At 45.1% G+C, this 20,432-nt stretch overlaps 1 protein-coding gene across 1 annotated transcript in view; it reads right to left on the bottom strand.

Moving 5' to 3' along the window:
* PLXNA3 (plexin A3) overlaps nucleotides 1-20,432 on the bottom strand; it is a 111,196-nt gene that overhangs the window by 35,746 nt on the left and 55,018 nt on the right. The gene's annotated exons all lie outside the window — the stretch shown is intronic.

The following is a 20,432-nucleotide window of genomic DNA, read 5'->3' as shown; positions in this document are numbered from 1 at the left end:
ACAAAGAGTTTAGGAGTGATAAGGTTAGAATTTTTTTGTTTGTCATTTAAACTCATTGATGGTGATGTTTGTCAGGGCTCTTTATATCACTGAAAGCAATTGCAGATACCTGCGCAAATTAGTTTGGCAGGTGTGTCCAAATAAAGGCAAGACTACTTAAGAAGGCTGTTCCACATTATTAAGCAGCCTACATTTTTTGCCAAAATGGGAAAGAAAATAGGTATTAGTCCTACCGGTAATTATGTTTCCAGGAGTCCATACTGACAGCACCCTGGAGGACGTCCTCCTCCTCCTTGCTGGGACAGGAAACACACGAGAGTTCAAATATCCGGTACCTCCCACCGATCCTCAGTGTTGTAACAAGGACCAACTCATGGAATGATGCAAATAAAAATTTTTAATATTTGAAACTCCATACACAGTATATAAACATAAGACTGAATATATATGCATTCTATAACGTATATGGGGGGGAACTACCGGTGCTGTCAGTATGGACTCCTGGAAACATAATTACCGGTAGGACTAATACCTATTTTCCAGGACGTCCCTCCTGACAGCACCCTGGAGAGTACCAGAGCATCTCCTTAGGGTGGGACTACCGCTTGGAGGACTTTCCTCCCAAAAGCCGTGTGCTGATTAGACATAACATCAAGCTTATAATGTTTGCAAAAAGTGTCGGTTCTGGCCCATGTGGCGGCCTTACAAATCTGTTCTACGGTAGCTCCCGCACGCTCTGCCCATGAGGCAGACACCCCACGAGTAGAATGGGCTTTTAAACCTGGAGGAGGGGACAAACCCTCAGACTGATAAGCGTGAGAGATTACTGTAGTGATCCAACGGGCAATAGAGGCCCTAGAGGCCTTCTTACCCCTATTTTTTCCCCCAAACAAAATAAAAAGGTTAGGATCTATACGCCAAGATTCTGTGGCTTGTAAATAATCTAACACTCCTTGCTTGACATCAAGAGAGTGGAGAGCCTTTTCTTTCTCATTGGAAGGGTTATGACAAAAAGAAGGGAGAATTATTTCTTGGTTCCTATTTTTGGTGGAAGCTACTTTTGGTAAAAAGGCTGGATCTAATTTCAGGATTAGGCTATCCTCCCTAATCTGTAGGTAGGGATCCCTGATACATAGCGCCTGAATCTCCCCAATCCTTTTAGCTGTGGTGATAGCAACTAAGAAGGCCATTTTCCGAGTGCGAATATCTATAGGCATATCATCTGCCGGGGTGTAAATGCCTTTACATAGTGCTCTAAGGACAAGGTTAAGGTCCCAAGAAGGGGACAAGTGCCGAATGGTGGGACGCATTCTCTGGGTGGCCCGAATAAAACGTATTATCCATGGGTGAGATGCTAAAGGGTAGTCTAGATAAGAACTTAGTGCTGACACCTGAACTTTTAATGTGCTAGGTCGAAGACCCATGTTAAACCCTTTCTGTAGAAAGTCCAAGATATTAGGAATATTCGGAGAGCTTGATACAACGTCGGACCTGCCACTTTCTGAACAAAAACGTTTCCAAATCTTCTGATAAATGGCTGATGTAACAGGCTTTCTACTGCTTTGTATAGTAGATATAACCTGGTCTGAGAGGCCTTTTGACTTCAGGATGACCCTTTCAGGATCCAGGCTGAGAGACAGAGTCTGCTTGGATCTGGGTGATACACTGGACCTTGGTGGATGACTCTCCCGCTGACCGGCAATATGACTGGGTTGTCGATTGCTAAGGTTCCCAGCACGGGAAACCAGCTTCTCCTTGGCCAATACGGGACTACAAGGATGATTGTAGCTTGATCCTCCCTGATCTTCCGAAGAACAGCTGGAATTAATGCCAGTGGTGGGAATGCATATGAGAGGGGATGGTTCCATTCCTGACTCAGGGCGTCTACCCCCTCTGGAAGATCCAATGGGTTCAGGGAGAAGTATCTTGGAGTCTTTGAGTTCCTTCTGCTTGCGAAAAGGTCGATGCTGGGAGTTCCCCAGCGTAAGCATAGTTGCTGAAAAATGTTCTGGTCCAGTTCCCACTCTGTTGGACACAGTTTTTTCCTGCTTAAGTAATCTGCTATTATATTCTGAGAGCCTTCTAGGTGGATAGCTGTTATGGATAGAATAGTGTCCTCGGCCCAGCTGAAGATCTCTTCTGCTAAATCCTGCAGGGGCTGAAATCTTGGTCCTCCTTGATGATTCAGAAATGAGACTGTCGTTACGTTGTCGGAGAAAATTCTTACGTGACAGTTTAGGAGGACAGGCTGATTGTGTTTTAACGCTTGCCATACAGCGTACAGTTCTTTGAAGTTGGATGACCTGTTCCTTATGTTTTCTGGCCACTTGCCCTGCAAAATTCTGCCTTGTAAGTGAGCTCCCCAGCCCCATGCGCTGGCATCTGTAGTGATAACTACGTATGGAGAGGAGATCCACAGCACGCCTACCTCTAGGTTTTCTGTGCGAGTCCACCACAGGAGGGATCTCCGTGTTGGACCGGTCAGCCTCAATGTAGCTTCTAGTGAAGACTTTCGGCGGTCCCATACCGACAGGATCTGTCGTTGTAGCCGTCTTGAGTGCGACTGTGCCCATCTGACGCATGGGATGCAAGCCGTCATTAGGCCAAGAACTTTCATAGCCATCCTTATGGAAACTCGATTCTCCAGTAGGTACTTGACTCGAGCCTGAATTATTCTTCTTTTGCCCTCCGGTAAGCAGGATATTCTGCGACTGGAGTCCAGGAGCACTCCTAGGTAGGTCTTTCTTTGATCTGGAAGAAGGTCGGATTTCTGTCGGTTTATCACCCAGCCTAGGTGTTCCATCACTGCTATCGTTCGATCTCTGTGATCTTCCAGAATTTCCACTGAATCTGCCACTAAGAGGAAATCGTCCAGATACGGGATTATTATGATGCCCTGCCTCCTCAGAAAGGCAACCATTTCTGACACAAGCTTTGTAAAAATGCGAGGAGCAGAAGCCAGCCCGAAGGGGAGGCCCTGAAATTGGAAGTGGCAGGTCCGGGTTGGCAGAGCTACTGCGAACCTCAGCAGGTTTTGAGACAACGGATGTATTGGAACCTGATAATAAGCCCGTTTTAGATCTATAGTGCACATGACCGCATTTTGATTTATTAACTGAATTGCTGAACGGATAGATTCCATGCGGAACCTTTTGTATCTCACCCAGGTGTTTAACGGCTTTAGATTTATGATTGTGCGAGTGTCGCCTGATGGCCGTGAGATAGTGAATAGGGAAGAGTAGTGACCCGTTCCTATTTCTGAGTGAGGGACCGGAATTATTACCTCGGTCCTGAGCATGTTTTGTAAGTCTTTTAGGATGGCTGAATCTGCAGTGACAATAGTTGGTGCAATATACCTTTCTGGGGGAGGAGCGTAGAGTTCTATATTGTATCCCCTGGAGACAACGCTGAGAACCCACTGATTCTGGGTAATCTGAGCCCAGTTTGCTGCGAACCTCCGGAGCCTCCCCCCGATGCCTGTGGCGTCATAGTGACTTATTCTTGTATGAGGGGTTAAAGAAGGAACCTCTGTTCCTGTTAGACTGTCCACGGGAACCTCTGAAGGATCCTCTACTGGACCGACCCTGGCTTTTAGGTTCAAACTGTTTTCTGGGAAAGAAGAAGCCTCTCCGAAAGGACTGAGTACGTTTATTTTTGTCCTCGGGGAATCCTTTCTTTTTATCACTAGCTGACTCAAGTATGGAGTCTAAAGCAGGTCCAAAAACTCTCTGTCCCGAAAATGGAATAGAGCAGAGTTTGGATTTAGAGGCGTTATCACCAGACCATGACCTCAACCACACGGCTCGCCTAGCGGCATTGGATAAAGAACTATTACGAGCTGAGAATCTAACAGATTCCGCTGTCATGTCCGACAAAAAGGCTGTTGCTGATTTCATTAAAGGAAGGGAATTTAGTATATCTGCTCTAGGGGTCTTATTGGATAACTGCTCTTCCAACTGCCCCATCCATAGGTACATCGACCTGGCCACTGAAGTGGCTGCAATGTTTGTTCTGATCAGGGCTGCAGAAGATTCCCAAGCCCTCTTAAGAAGGATGTCAGCCTTCCTGTCCATAGGGTCACGAAGGCTAGAGGAGTCCTCGAAGGGTATAGCGGTTTTTTCAGTAACTTTCGCGACCGGAACGTCAATCTTAGGGACTTCCTCCCATAACTTGACTTCCTCAGAGTCGAACGGTAGACGACTTTTAAAGTCCCGTGATAGCACCAAACGGCGTTCGGCCTCCTTCCATTCCTCTAGGACCATAGCCTTGATATGATCACTTATGGGAAATACAGTCAGATTTCGTGCCACTAGACCCCCGAACATCAAGTCCTGTCTGGACTGTGGTTTAGAAGTATCTTCAATCTGCATCGTATTCCTCACAGCGTGGACAAGTCCATCTGTTTCGTCAGATTGAAAGAGATACTTTCTGGCTCGGTCCGAATTCTCCACTATTTCTCCTTCTTCCTCTGAGAGCGAATCCCTGAGTTCAGAATCTTCCTCTGATGAATACTCAGGCTCCCCCTGCGTTTCCTCCCGTCTGGGACGCTTATGACCAAGTCTGGGACTGGCGGGCCGAGACTGCGATAAGCTGGCTATAGAGGTTTGCACCTCTTCCCGTATAAGGGATCTCATCTCGGAAAACAGGGTTGTCTGCTCATCTTTCATGACTTTGGAAGTACATGATGCACAGAGGGTTTTTGCCATAGGCTTCTGGGAGCTTAGAATGGCATATAGGACATCTGGCGCTCTTCATCGTGGCCTTCCCGGATCTTTTAACTGTGACAGTGGAGGCAGCGGGGTTTCCCTTATCCTAAATGATTTAAGATAGGGAGTAATAGGCTAGGATATACGGGGAAGCTATGGGGTTAGGACGTACTGCTCCAGGCAGGCTTACCCCTTCCTCGTCGATTCTCTCTTCCATAGTCTAATCTGGCAGCCGATCTCGGCAGACAGCGTGGTCACTGCAGGTGCTGGATGCTAAACCGTAGCGACCGCTCTATACAGTGTACTCCGGTATGGAGCGTCTGCCTCCCCGCTGAAAAGAACGCCACCGGAAGTGACGTTCCGCCGGCTCCTGTGATACCGGAAGTGACGCGGCTACCTTAAACCCGGAAGTAGCGGCCGGCTGTAACCTCTCCGGGACTGCGTACTCTGCAGAATGGAGGCTGGATCGTTGCTGCGTCCTGAACCGAGAGCCCCCCCGCCGGGAGGAGCGGTTCAATCCCGGAGTATCGTCCACTCCGGGCCTCTGGGGTAGAGGGACTCCCCTCTGGGGAGTTTCGACCCTGAGCCGCTTGACAGGGGGAAGGATTGGAGAACCGCCCGATCCCCCTGAGCTCGGTAAGCATTGCTGCTTCTCTACGTGTGTCCCTCCGTGCAGGGACAGGAAAAACACTGAGGATCGGTGGGAGGTACCGGATATTTGAACTCTCGTGTGTTTCCTGTCCCAGCAAGGAGGAGGAGGACATCCTCCAGGGTGCTGTCAGGAGGGACGTCCTGGAAAAAGGATGTGTCGGCTGCTGAGAAGCAACAAATTGTGGAGTATTTAGGTCAAGGCATGACTACAATCAACATTGCCAAGACACTTCATCGTGATCATCGCACAATCAAGAAGTATGTAGCTGATTCCCAGCACACACATGTGCGTGCTGATAAGGAAAAATTGAGGACTCTTTCCAACAGGCAATTGCATAAGGTTAAAAGAGCAGCTGCAAAAATGCCTTGTCATAGCAGCAGACAAGTTTTTGAAGCTGCTGGTGCCTCCAACGTCCCCAGAACAACAAGATGCAGGGTCCTTCAGAGGTTTGCAGCTGTGCGTAAGCCATCCTATCGACCACCTCTATCCACTGCACACAAGCAGAAACGGCTCCAGTGGGCCAAACGATACATGAAGACTGACTTCCAAACTGTTTTGCTCACCGATGAGTGCCGTGCAACGCTCGATGGTCCAGATGGATGGAGTGGAGGATGGCTGGTTGGTGGACACCCCATGAAAACACGGCTAAAGGCGCCAACAAGGAGGAGGTGGAGTAATGTTTTGGGCTGGAATCATGGGGAGAGAGATTGTCGGCCCCTTTATGATCCCTGACAGGGTAAAGATGAACTCCATAATCTATGTGGAGTTTCTAAAACAACACTTCCTGCCATGGTTCAAGAGGAAGAACCGTGCTTTCCGCAGCAAGATCATTTTCAAGCATGATAATGCACCGTCTCATGCTGCAAAAAACACATCTGCATCTCTGGCTGCTATGGGCATAAAAGAGGACAAACTTATGGTGTGGCCACCATCTTCCCCTGACCTCAACCCCATTGAGAACCTCTGGAGCATCATCAAAAGGAGTGTCTATGATGGCGGGAGGCAGTTCACATCTAAGCAACAGCTCTGGGAGGGTATTCTGTCCACATGCAAAACAATTGAAGCAGAAACCATCCAAAAACTGACAAATTCAATGGACGAGAGAGTTCCGAAGCTTCTTTTGAACAAGGGGTCCTATGTGCAAACGTAACATCACCTAGAATAAAGTTTTCACTTGAAAACTGTTTGATTTCATTTTGTAATAAGCTGATAATGCTTATAACTTCACAATTGACCATTTTTTTGTTCAAAATAAAAAAAAAAGGTTGAAAACTCTGCTGTGCATAATAATTTGGAACATGCATTTTGAGTGTTTATTTTTTTTTTAAAAGCTACTATTTTCATAGGCAGTTTGTTCCAAAACATTGCAATTATACTAGAATAGTAGATGACTGGAAAATAACAATGACTGCAATTCAGATAGGTAATTTAGAGAAAATATGAGGAAATATTATTTGCATAATAATTTGGAAAACAGTGTATGTACACAGTGACTGCACCAGCAGAATAGTCAGTGCAGCTCTGGAGTATAAGGCTGTGTGCACACGATGCAGATTTGCTACGGATCCGCAGCGGATTTTTCCGCGCAGAAACGCTGCAGATCAGCACTGTGATTTACAGTACCATGTAAATCAATGGAGAAAAAAAATTGTGCAGATGGTGCAGAAAAATCAGTGCGGAATTGCTGTGGATTCAAAAGAAGTGCATGTCACTTCTCTTGTGCGGATCTGCAGCGTTTCTGCACCCCTCCATGATAGAAATCCGCAGTGGCAAAAACTGAAGAAAATCCGCATCAATTCCGCATAAAAACCGCGGCAAATCCGCGGCTGCGGATTCTGCCAGGAGATGCAGATTTTGTGCAGAAAATTCAGCACCCCATACCGCAACGTGTGCACATAATAGCCTAATACAGGATGTAACTCAGGATCAGTACTGTAATGTATGTACACAGTGACTGCACCAGCAGAATAGTGAGTGCAGCTCTGGGGTATAATACAGGATGTAACTCAGGATCAGTACAGGATCAGTAATGTACAGTATGTACACAGTGACTGCACCAGCAGAATAGTGAGTGCAGCTCTGTAGTATAATACAGGATGTAACTCAGGATCAGTAATGTAATGTACAGTGGGGCAAAAAAGTATTTAGTCAGTCAGCAATAGTGCAAGTTCCACCACTTAAAAAGATGAGGCGTCTGTAATTTACATCATAGGTAGACCTCAACTATGGGAGACAAACTGAGACAAAAAAATCCAGAAAATCACATTGTCTGGTTTTTTAGCATTTTATTTGCATATTATGGTGGAAAATAAGTATTTGGTCAGAAACAATCAAGATTTCTGGCTCTCACAGACCTGTAACTTCTTCTTTAAGAGTCTCCTCTTTCCTCCACTCATTACCTGTAGTAATGGCACCTGTTTAAACTTGTTATCAGTATAAAAAGACACCTGTGCACACCCTCAAACAGTCTGACTCCAAACTCCACTATGGTGAAGACCAAAGAGCTGTCAAAGGACACCAGAAACAAAATTGTAGCCCTGCACCAGGCTGGGAAGACTGAATCTGCAATAGCCAACCAGCTTGGAGTGAAGAAATCAACAGTGGGAGCAATAATTAGAAAATGGAAGACATTCAAGACCACTGATAATCTCCCTCGATCTGGGGCTCCACGCAAAATTCCACCCCATGGGGTCAGAATGATCACAAAAACGGTGAGCAAAAATCCCAGAACCACGCGGGGGGACCTAGTGAATGAACTGCAGAGAGCTGGGACCAATGTAACAAGGCCTACCATAAGTAACACACTACGCCACCATGGACTCAGATCCTGCAGTGCCAGACGTGTCCCACTGCTTAAGCCAGTACATGTCCGGGCCCGTCTGAAGTTTGCTAGAGAGCATTTGGATGATCCAGAGGAGTTTTGGGAGAATGTCCTATGGTCTGATGAAACCAAACTGGAACTGTTTGGTAGAAACACAACTTGTCGTGTTTGGAGGAAAAAGAATACTGAGTTGCATCCATCAAACACCATACCTACTGTAAAGCATGGTGGTGGAAACATCATGCTTTGGGGCTGTTTCTCTGCAAAGGGGCCAGGACGACTGATCCGGGTACATGAAAGAATGAATGGGGCCATGTATCGTGAGATTTTGAGTGCAAACCTCCTTCCATCAGCAAGGGCATTGAAGATGAAACGTGGCTGGGTCTTTCAACATGACAATGATCCAAAGCACACCGCCAGGGCAACGAAGGAGTGGCTTCGTAAGAAGCATTTCAAGGTCCTGGAGTGGCCTAGCCAGTCTCCAGATCTCAACCCTATTGAAAACCTTTGGAGGGAGTTGAAAGTCCGTGTTGCCAAGCGAAAAGCCAAAAACATCACTGCTCTAGAGGAGATCTGCATGGAGGAATGGGCCAACATACCAACAACAGTGTGTGGCAACCTTGTGAAGACTTACAGAAAACGTTTGACCTCTGTCATTGCCAACAAAGGATATATTACAAAGTATTGAGATGAAATTTTGTTTCTGACCAAATACTTATTTTCCACCATAATATGCAAATAAAATGCTAAAAAAACAGACAATGTGATTTTCTGGATTTGTCTCAGTTTGTCTCCCATAGTTGAGGTCTACCTATGATGTAAATTACAGACGCCTCTCATCTTTTTAAGTGGTGGAACTTGCACTATTGCTGACTGACTAAATACTTTTTTGCCCCACTGTATGTCAGTACAGGATCAGTAATGATCAGTACAGGATCAGTAATGATCAGTACAGGATCAGTAATGTAATGTATGTACACAGTGACTGCACCAGCAGAATAGTGAGTGCAGCTCTGCAGCATAATTCAGGATAAGTAAAGTAATGGTGGTATTGATGGCTTATTAATATTCGCTGTTGTGTAAAGTGTTAATGAGCGCTGCTCTGTGCAGTACACGTTTCTCAGCTGCGGGTGCTTTGTAGCTTTCTGGGAGCTGCTATAATCACGTGTGAACATTTCTCTTATAATCAGCGCTTCCCTGATACTGATGTTACTGTTTCAGTTGGAGCCTGGGGCAACACAACGGTTAGGAACAATCCTCAGAGACACCTGAGCAGACAAGGCTCCATTGTAAACTGTCAGCAGCATCTCCCTCCCATTACCACCACTGTACAACTCCTCTAAGCCAACATCAGATCGGCCAGAAATGATTATCGCAAAAGCAGAATAGTGAGAGAAATTATAAAAATTGCCAAATTCTTTTTCTTTTCCGGTAAAATTTGAAAAAATTCAATAAAAATTACAATTTAAAAAAAAATTGCCAAATTCTGTCCCATAAATAAAAAGCCACATTTAACAGCCACAAACAATAGGAATCGCTGCCTTAGAAACATTCCTTCCATATAATTTGGCACCTACATCTGAGGGTGCAAATAAATGAATGGCTTTGTGTGGTCCTGAACTTTGGCACAAAGAGTCCTCCCCAAATCCCCTGTGCATAGGCCAGGCAATTAAACTTCACCCTGGCACAGTCAGAATAAAAGGGGCAAAGTCATAGCAGGCGGCAGTGCACAGGGCATCGGGAGCAGCGGGCCGCCATTTGTGCATAATACGCCTGATCCCAGTCTATGGCGGGCCCCAATCTTCACCCCCCATTGTCCTCGGTGCCAGTGACCGGAAGAGCTCAGAACTTCATTAGCACAAGGCATCCTACATATTCTAATAGGATCACAGTGAGCGACCCCTATATCGGCCCGATTGAATGATCTCCCACATAGCCCCATTGTCTGCAGCCATTTCCTGCTCCCTGGAGGAAGAATAGCTGGAGAGAGCCATAGTCATATATTACAGGCGGTCTGTGCCGGGGTCACGGCCGGTCTATGCAACTGCTTTAATCACCATCCTAAGGAGGGGGAGAAGAGGGCAAGAAGGCCAAAGTGCTGACAGGGAGGAGAGAAGGAGGGTGGTGACAGAGGGGCTGTGTGGTGGGCCGCCCGCCTGGGTGTAAGGACGGGGCTGAAGATTTACCGTCATATGAACAGCCTGGCCGTTTAATACAAGAGATGAGGACACAATATAATTATCAGGAGAGGCAGCCCGGCCATTAAGAGATGTGACCTCCGGAGTGGGATGCCCTCCATCTTACTATGAATTATGCTTTAAGAGGGGCGCGGGATAATAATGGAGAATCCGCCGGCTCCAGGATCAGTTTTCACGCCAAAGATTGGGGAAATCATAAGCTTCACGACACTGGTGGTTGGCGTTGATACCGGGCGGTCCGTTTAGTGTGTGGGTTACAGCTGCCCACCATTACGCTGAATAACCCACCTTTTATGTTTTGGTGCTTTTGGCCCTTCAGCCATACATTTTTCATTTTACCGGTCGACATAACTGTGTGAGGACTTGTTTGTTGCGGAACGAGCTGCGGTTTTTGTTGATATCAATTTGCGGTGAATACAGGGTTTTGATCGCTTTTTATTGCATTTTGTGGGTGAAGTGTGGCAGCCAAAAAAATGGCAATTCTGGCCCTTTTTTTGCTTTACAATATTTACCTTGTGTATTAAATAATGAATACCTTTATTTCATAGATCGGCAATCCCACATATGCTTATTTTTGTCCGCTTTTTAATTTAATAATAAAAGAGGGAATGTTAGGTGATTTTTTGTGTTTTTTTTTTTTTTTTTTAAATTCTTTTTCCCCACTTTTAATTGTATTTTTTAAATGCCCATAGGGATCTTGAACCTGCAATTGTTTGCTCACTTGTACTATATATTGCAGTACTTCAGTATTGGGAGTACATACTGATAAGTCTCTGATCCCATCGTGTGAAGGAGGGACACACACCACACTGGGTCTGCACTACTTAAATGCCACCATCATAGATTGATATTGGCATTTACGTAGTTAAACATGTGTGATTGGAGCTGACCTCTGTGGCCTCCACCAATCTTGAGAATTAAGGGGAACAGTAAAGCGCAAAAATCCAGAAGTGAAGAGGCAGCAGGGAACCCCATTTACTTACATGGGGCTGTGCTTCAGTTCTATGCACAGCGGGGTAGTAGAGTAACACTAGTGCCGCAGCTCTTAAAAAAAAAAAAAAAAATACACCTGTGATCTCTGGGCTGACTGCCATATAAAGAGCTTGGCTACAAATGGGTGACATCATAGGATAAATATCAATTACATATCATCTACAGATAACGAAGAGTATACTTTACATTTGCATCCAGAGCAGCATTCATAACTCTGCTGCCTTTTCCATAATGGAGAGGGAAAGCCAGTTAGACCCATACATGGTGGTACCCTTTATCTGCCGGATGTGCACAAAAGAACAGCAGCATTGTGATTACAGCTCTGGAACAGAATATAAAGCATATTGAAATCACAACCATAAATCAAAGGCTTTCCTAAGCTACCAAACTGTAAAATGGAGGGGGCCGTCCCATATTTTTGGATATTTCTCAGTCAACACTCTCGCAAACACTTGGCAAAACCGCGGGATCTGACTTTGCCCAGATAACAGGCGTTCAGGGTGGATTTCCACATATTTCCACGATGGCCGGGTGACGGCAGGAGAAGCTGGAATTTATAAACTGCCGACAGCTGGAGCAATGAGAGCAGCGAGCGTAGGACTAGAAACACCTGTTATATGTCAGAAAAGGGGGCGCTGTGACTGACCGGCTACCTCAGAATTCTCCACTGGTCACCACCACGGCTCTGGTGTGAGGAGACAAATGGCTGCCAATGAAAAGTCATATAAAAACTAATAAATTACACAGCCTCCCATTATCCCAAGACCCCTTTTGCCCGCTTTTACACTAATATTTCCTATGCCATCTTCCTATTTGCCCTGCTGACAGAACAGGTGGCATTTGTGGCCATTATTGTGCATGAAAGGAGATGCTAGGCCTCAAAATATCAATGGTTACTAGGGAGACATGTTCCTAGCAACCAATCTTTTCTATATGACACAGGTCCTCCGCTCAAGTGAAAATTACCACTAAACAGCCTCCGATAATCTGTGATAGTCATAGGTTTATTAAAGGGCATGAAGGAAGAAGTCCTAATGGGAGATGCAGCGAGGATGTGTTTTCATCGGGAAGATGGAGGAAGCTGGAGCCAGACACATCTGGCAGCGGCTTACCTCTCATGAGGGCCACACACATATATATATATATATATATATATATAAAACGTATGGGCACCTAATAGCCGCCCATGTACTAAGGATTGCAGATGGCGGGTGAGAACGACATGACCATAAGGGTGATCGATCTTTGGCGAGGTCGGTGGTCTGATCTGCAGATTTGTCAGATCACATTTTTGATTATCTGCTTTCAAACGTATCAAGATGGTAGACACAAACGAAGCTGAATCGCCCGTTTCCTGGACAATATAATGAGGTCGATGGCACACGCACAGCACAGATAGAGTTAATGGCAGACTGTTTGAAGATGAGAGTACTACTGAGACATGGCGCTCGGGAGGAGGGCTCATTAGTGCCAGAGCAAGCAGTCAGAGATTTGACATTTCAGGGGTGAAAAAAAAAAACCCGTAAGATGTTGAGAAAAAAAAAATGTGCCCGGCAGCAGCAAGCTGGAGGTACAGAGGCTGTCACAGCACTCACAAAGCACATCCACCACCGGGAAGGGTGACAGGGACATCATCACTTGTGATTGTACAATCGCTTGTGTCGCACACACACAGGAACCCGTCAAGAGGATGGGAAGAATGGCGCTGATGACAGAGGGCGCACGGCGTGGCTGGCGAAGGCGGCTGGTAACATTGATGGAAATGGAGAAAGCGAGATAAGGGAAAAGGCAGGAAGAAGCTGCGGGGGTCCTAATCACGGAGGAGATGATGGGGGTATTGAAGAGACAGGAAGAGAGAATGGTCAGTATGGAGTGAAATTGGAAAAAAAAAAAAAAAATCACAAAAAGAAAAAAAATAAATAAATAAAATAACGTAAATCTGGGTTTAGTAAAGTTGGGTGGCAATCAATATGGTAACATTCTAGGGCTTTGTCATGCCCATCTGGCCTCTTCCTCAGGTACATAATGACAGGATATTGGCCGTGACCTTTTATAGGGGTCACTGAGGACGTAATCAATTCAGTTCACAATAGGAATTACCATACATATAACATCTAAAAAGACAGAATATTTTTTTACATCATAACACCCTTTTTACATCCAATTTAATAAAACCAAAAATTGTTACATACGGTATTATTTATATAACAAAATATGATGAAAAAACTTGTTTGACAACCATTAAAAACTAATAAATCACGTTAAACTGTGTGATCGACATATTTTGCTTGCTGATTGCTAAATGCATTTATTAGGAAAAGAAAGAAGAATTTGTGCCCTAACTCTAGTGCATGAGTGTATACTATATGGGAGGAGACCACCAATAATGTCACCATTGTCTTCCATGGGAGTAGTCAGCCGCCCCTGTAATAGCAAAGTTCTACATTTTTCTTGCAAATGTAATTTTTCATTCTTTTTCGCTGCGTGCAACTCACACAATGCACTATACAGAATACAGCCGCAGTGGGCAGAGACCCCCTGAAATCTATGCAGGCCCCCAGGTCCCCCTCACAATGGCCGCATTGTTGTATTGGGATCGTCGCCTTTTTAGATTTACGCAGAATTTTTATGAGGGACTGTTGTACAAGGGTGGCCAAGGGTTGGACCCCATAAACCAAGCTCGGAGTGCAGAAAAAAAGCAAGATTTGGTGGGGGGCAGCAGAAGGTGAAGCAGGAGGATGAGCTGTGATGATGGCCTCCAGGGGACAGCTGTGTGTGCAGACCCTCCCTTGTCACATATTGAGCACATCCAGCTTCTCCAAACAGGATTTGTGCCCCTCCTAATAGGATTAGAAGTGTGGAGCTGGCTGATAATCCAAACCCTCAGCACAGCACCACATCTGAGGGATGGAAACATGAGGAGGGGGAATGAAAGAAACAGATCAGCAGTCTCAGAGAGACCGGAACTAGAGACTGACAGTAGAAGCCACCAAACCATCGGTAGCCAAGTCTAGTGTCCCTCTGTAGCCCCCATACCTTTACATGTAAGTATGATCATTCCCAATGGCGGAGAGGCCCGTCGTCACAGACATCCTGTCTAATTAGCCCAGATGGTGCTATGAGACAGTCCTTGTAGACCATACAAATTACCCCTCCAGGAATAGGATTACAGCCTGTAGAAAATACGTCCTGCTTTCATTTTCCCCGCATTCCGAGAAAAGTGGCACAGAATAACCAGTTTTCGGGGGAAATAAAAGGGACATTTTTGGGGTAAGCTGGTTATCTCGTGCCACTCAGAATAACTCAAACTAACAGGAAAGGTGCGGACAGACATCTGTATGGCAGTAGTGGATTATTGTAAGATGCAAAGTAAATGAGAAAGTTACAGATCTTCATGATATACAGAAAATCAGCCTCTTCTGCAGTGGAGCTCGCAGATGTGGCGTGCCGGTCCCGAGGGGCGAAGCTTGCGCCGACCCTACAAAAGTCAAACATTCTGGAGCATTAAATCTGCCGTCCCTGAGAGACAGCCGCCCGAGCCATTTCCCCGAGACCTCGCTCACTTCGCCAGCTGTCCCCCCTTTTTAAAAGCATTCTTTGAAAATCAGACTTGGCCCAGAGCAGACAGCCCGAGTGTCTCATAAAAAGACATCAAACAGCGGTCTCTTCCCAACCTCTCCGAGAAAAAGAAGCCAGCGTGGCATTGACAAGCTCTTGATGGAACGTCGCAGCCCGGCCTGGCACAGAGAGCAGGTGTAATGACCCCGCCAGGCCCTTATACTTGTTTATGCCACTACAAGAATCCCTGGCATCGCCCAGGGCAGATGTGGGGATCGGGGCCAAGTACATAACGGGCAGGGGGTGCAATCTCAGTGGGTGGGATATTGTTTGCATGTTTTGGGCACATACAAAAAAGAAAAATGACTGGGCGGAAGATTTGTACAATATCTGGGGATGGGGGAGGTCTACGGGAGATGCAGAACATGCACAGACTCAGGGGCTCAGCTCCATTGTGGAGCATTTACCAGAACAGTGAGTCAATGAAGAAAGTATATATATATATATATATATATATATATATATATATATATATATATATATATATATATATATATATATATATATATATACACACACACACATATATACACACACACACACATACATGCACACATTACATATATTTACATACACAGGTAATATATAAACATACATTTACACATACATTGCATACATATACACACACAGCACATTTTCACACAAAGCATATGTACACATTGCGCAGATACATACACACTGCATACAAACATACAAATTATATATACACGTACATATACCTATACACACATTATACACTGCTCAAAAAATTAAAGGGAACACTAAAATCCCACATCCTAGATATCACTGAATGAAATATTCTAGTTGTAAATCTTTATTCATTACACAGTGGAATGTGTTGAGAACAATAAAACCTAACAATGATCAATGTAAATCACAACTAATATCCCACAGAAGTCTGGAGTTGGAATGATGCTCAAAATCAAAGTACAAAATTAAGTTACAGGCTGATCCATCTTCAGTAGAAATGGCTCAAGACAAGGAAATGATGCTCAGTAGTGTGTGTAGCCTCCACGTTCATGTATTATCTCCCTACAATGACTGGGCATGCCCCTGATGAGGCGGCGGATGTTCTCCTGAGGGATCTCCTCCCAGACCTGCACTAAAGCATCCACCAACTGTGGTGCAACGTGACGGTGGATGGTGCGAGACATGATGTCCTAGATATGTTCAATCGGATTTAGGTCTGGGGAACAGATGGGCCAGTCCATAACTTCAATGCCTTCATTTTGCAGAAACTGCTGACACTCCAGCCACATGAGGTCTGGCATTGTCCTGCATTAGGAGGAACCCAGGGCCAACCGCACCAGCATATGGTCTCACAAGGGGTCTGAGGATCTCATCTCCGTACCCAATGGCAGTTAGGCAACCTCTGGCGAGCACATGAAGGGCAGTGCGGCCCTCCAAAGAAATGCCACCCCACACCATTACTGACCCACTGCCAAACCGGTCATGCTGAAGGATGTTGCAGGCAGATCGCTCTCTGTCATGTCTGTCACATGTGCTCAGTGTGAACCTGCTTTCACCTGTGAAGAGCACAGGGCGCCAGTGGCGATTCTGCCAATCCTGTTCTGTGGCAAAAAAACAAGCGTCCTGCACGGTGTTGGGCTGTGAGCACAACCCCCATCTGTGGACGTCGGGCACTCAGACCATCCTCATGGAGTCTGTTTCTAACCATTTGTGCAGACACATGCACATTTGTGGCCTGTTGGAGGTAATTTTGCAGGGCTCTGGCAGTGCTCCTCCTGTTCCTCCTTGCACAAAGGCTGAGGTAGCGGTCCTGCTGCTGGGTTGTTGCCCTCCTACGGCCCCCTCCACATTTCCTGGTGTACTGGTCTGCCTCCTGGTGTACTGGTCTGCCTCCTGGTGTACTGGCCTGTCTCCTGGTAGTGCCTCCAGCCTCTGGACACTACGCTGACAGACACAGCAAACCTTCTTGCCACAGCTCACATTGATGTGCCTTCCGGGATGAGCTGCACTACCTGAGCCACTTGTGTGGGTTGTAGAGTCCGTCCCATGCTACCACGAGTGTGAAAGCACAACCAACATTCAAAAGTGACCAAAACATCAGCAAGAAATGAGTGATTCATTAATTAAATTTAAGAGGGGACTGGATACCTTTCTGGAAAAGTATAATGTTACAGGGTATATACACTAGATTCCTTGATAAGGCGTTGATCCAGGGAACTAGTCTGATTGCCGTATGTGGAGTCGGGAAGGAATTTTTTTCCCCATGGTGGAGTTACTCTTTGCCACATGGGGTTTTTTTGCCTTCCCCTGGATCAACATGTTAGGGCATGTTAGGTTAGGCTATGGGTTGAACTAGATGGACTTACAGTCTTCCTTCAACCTTAATAACTATGTAATGTACTATGTAAAGAAAGCATTGGTACTGAGATGTGGTCTGTGGTCCCCACCTGCAGAACCACTCCCTTATTGAGGGTGTCTTGATAATTGCCAATAATTTCCATCTGTTGTCTATTCCATTTGCACAACAGCATGTGAAATTGATTGTCAAACAGTGTTGCTACCTAAGTGGACAGTTTGATTTCACAGAAGTTTGATTTACTTGGAGTTATATTCTGTTGTTTAAGTGTTCCCTTTAATTTTTGGAGCAGTGTATATACACTTACAGATACCTATACACACACTTTATATATACACACACATACATATACCTATACACACATTATAAATGCACATACACATACCTATACACATACATTATATACAGTACAGACCAAAAGTTTGGACACATCTTCTCATTTAAAGATTTTTCTGTATTTTCATGACTATGAAAATTGTAAATTCACACTGAAGTCACCAGGAATGGTTTTCACTTCACAGGTGTGCCCTATCAGGTTTAATAAGTGGGATTTCTTGCCTTATAAATGGGGTTAGGAAAACTTTGAAAGTGTTCCCAAGTGCAGTGGCAAAAACCATCAAGCGCTACAAAGAAACTGGCTCACATGAGGACCGCCCCAGGAAAGGAAGACAAAGCGCCACCTCTGCTTCTGAAGTTAAGTTTATCCGAGTCACCAGCATCAGAAATCGCAGGTTAACAGCAGCTCAGATTAGAGACCAGGTCAATGCCACTCAGAGTTCTAGCAGTAGACACATCTCTACTACAACTGTTAAGAGGAGACTTTGTGCAGCAGGCCTTCATGGTAAAATAGCTGCTAGGAAACCACTGCTAAGGACAGGCAACAAGCAGAAGAGACTTGTTTGGGCTAAAGAACACAAGGAATGGACATTAGACCAGTGGAAATCTGCGCTTTGGTCTGATGAGTCCAAATTTGAGATCTTTGGTTCCAACCACTGTGTCTTTGTGCGACGCAGAAAAGCTGAACGGATGGACTCTACATGCCTGGTTCCCACCGTGAAGCATGGAGGAGGAGGTGTGATGGTGTCGGGGTGCTTTGCTGGTGACACTGTTGGGGATTTATTCAAAATTGAAGGCATACTGAACCAGCATGGCTACCACAGCCTCTTGCAGCGGCATGCTATTCCATCCGGTTTGTGTTTAGTTGGACCAGCATTTATTTTTCAACAGGACAATGACCCCAAACACACCTCCAGGCTGTGTTAGGGCTATTTGACGAAGAAGGGGAGTGATGGGGTGCTACACCAGATGACCTGGCCTCCACAGTCACCAGACCTGAACCCAATCGATATGGTTTGGGGTGAGCTGGACTGCAGAGTGAAGGCAAAAGGGACAACAAGTGCTAAGCATCTCTGGGAACTCCTTCAAGATTGTTGGAAGACCATTCCCGGTGACTACCTCTTGAAGCTCATCAAGAGAATGCCAAGAGTGTGCAAAGCAGTCATCAAAGCAAAAGGTGGCTACTTTGAAGAACCTAGAATATAAGACATATTTTCAGTTGTTTCATACTTTTTTGTTAAGTATATAATTCCACATGTGTTAATTCATAGTTTTGATGCCTTCAGTGTGAATTTACAATTTTCATAGTCATGAAAATACAGAAAAATCTTTAAATGAGACGGTGTGTCCAAACTTTTGGTCTGTACTGTATACATACATATACCTATACACACATTATATATACATATAGCTATACACACACATTATATATGCATACATATCCCTCCTCACTTGTAAAGCGCCATGGAATAAATGGCGCTATAACAATAAATAATAATAATAATAATATACTCATACACACACATTATATATACATACATACATATAACTATACACACACACACACACACACACACACATTATATACACACACACAGTGAAACCCATTGTGTGTAAATCCATTTCTAGAACCCCTGGTATACACGTGGTGTGTCAGGCTGCTTCTGCAAAGCCAATATAAACACCCCCACTACATTTCCCAACCCTGCTGTTATGTAGAAGTAAACTCATCAGGCACTTTCAATCATTACTGCGCCCCCCTTCCTGATATATGAGCATTGCAGATCAGTGATAATCTAGGTCCAGGGATTGATGGGGCAGTGGGGGTAGGCATGGATGGGTGGGATGCATTCCGGTCTCACTAATGAGATAATGACACGGAAGTTGTGGGGGGACACTATGGAAGACCATCAGTGATGGGGCTCTATAACTACTTTTTGCCCAGTCCTGTGTGACCACTCGCACCTGTGCGGCCGTGCACAGGGTGCACACAGGGTTAAGGCTCGGGTTGAGCTCTGCTATGTATGACAGACCAGTCTGGAGAATCTCTCTCCTCACCTGGGAACACACAACTGCTAAACCCATTGGGTGGGGGAGGGGAATACAATACTTCCTCCTTGTTAAATCCCAGCCAGGAAAGAGAGAAACAGACACCCAGACACACACATCAATCCTGTGCCTGCACTGACAGCCAGCAGCCCTATCTGCCCCGCAGCCGCCATACCCTGCTGGAATGGAAACTGCTGGATGACTTTGTTTTTTTAGTATTTTGTTAATCCACTGTATAAAAAACAACTACAAACAAAACAATTTGTGGCTTACCAGTGATTGCAGAACTACAAGTGTCAGCATGAACTACTTATCTAAACTGTACCAGAACTGCAAAGCATCAGCCTGCTCGTATAGTGCAGCAATATTACGCCATTTAATGTTTAACAATTATCAATCGCATAATTTACCAGGTCAGACCATTTCAGTTCACACATTTTTACCGCCAGGGAACCCAACAAAAACATTTCCCTCTTAGTGAGCCCCAAAAATGACAACAGCCATATGTATTAATTAATGGCACCAAAAATCCCCATTTTGGCTGGAAAGGGTGACTGTCTAATAGGAGTTTTTTTTTTTGGGGGGGGGGCGTTTTCCTAAACACTTTTCTATAGGATTTAAATAAGAATTCAAAGAAAAACATTTGCAGAAAATGTGTCAAAATAGAAAAAACACCATTAAAAGTGCTTAAGAAAAATAAAATCTATTTAAAAATTATTATTTATTTTGCGAG

Source organism: Ranitomeya variabilis, chromosome 2 (genome assembly GCF_051348905.1).
Source record: "Ranitomeya variabilis isolate aRanVar5 chromosome 2, aRanVar5.hap1, whole genome shotgun sequence".
Taxonomy (NCBI): domain Eukaryota; kingdom Metazoa; phylum Chordata; class Amphibia; order Anura; family Dendrobatidae; genus Ranitomeya; species Ranitomeya variabilis.
This window is presented reverse-complemented; position numbering and strand designations above follow the sequence as displayed.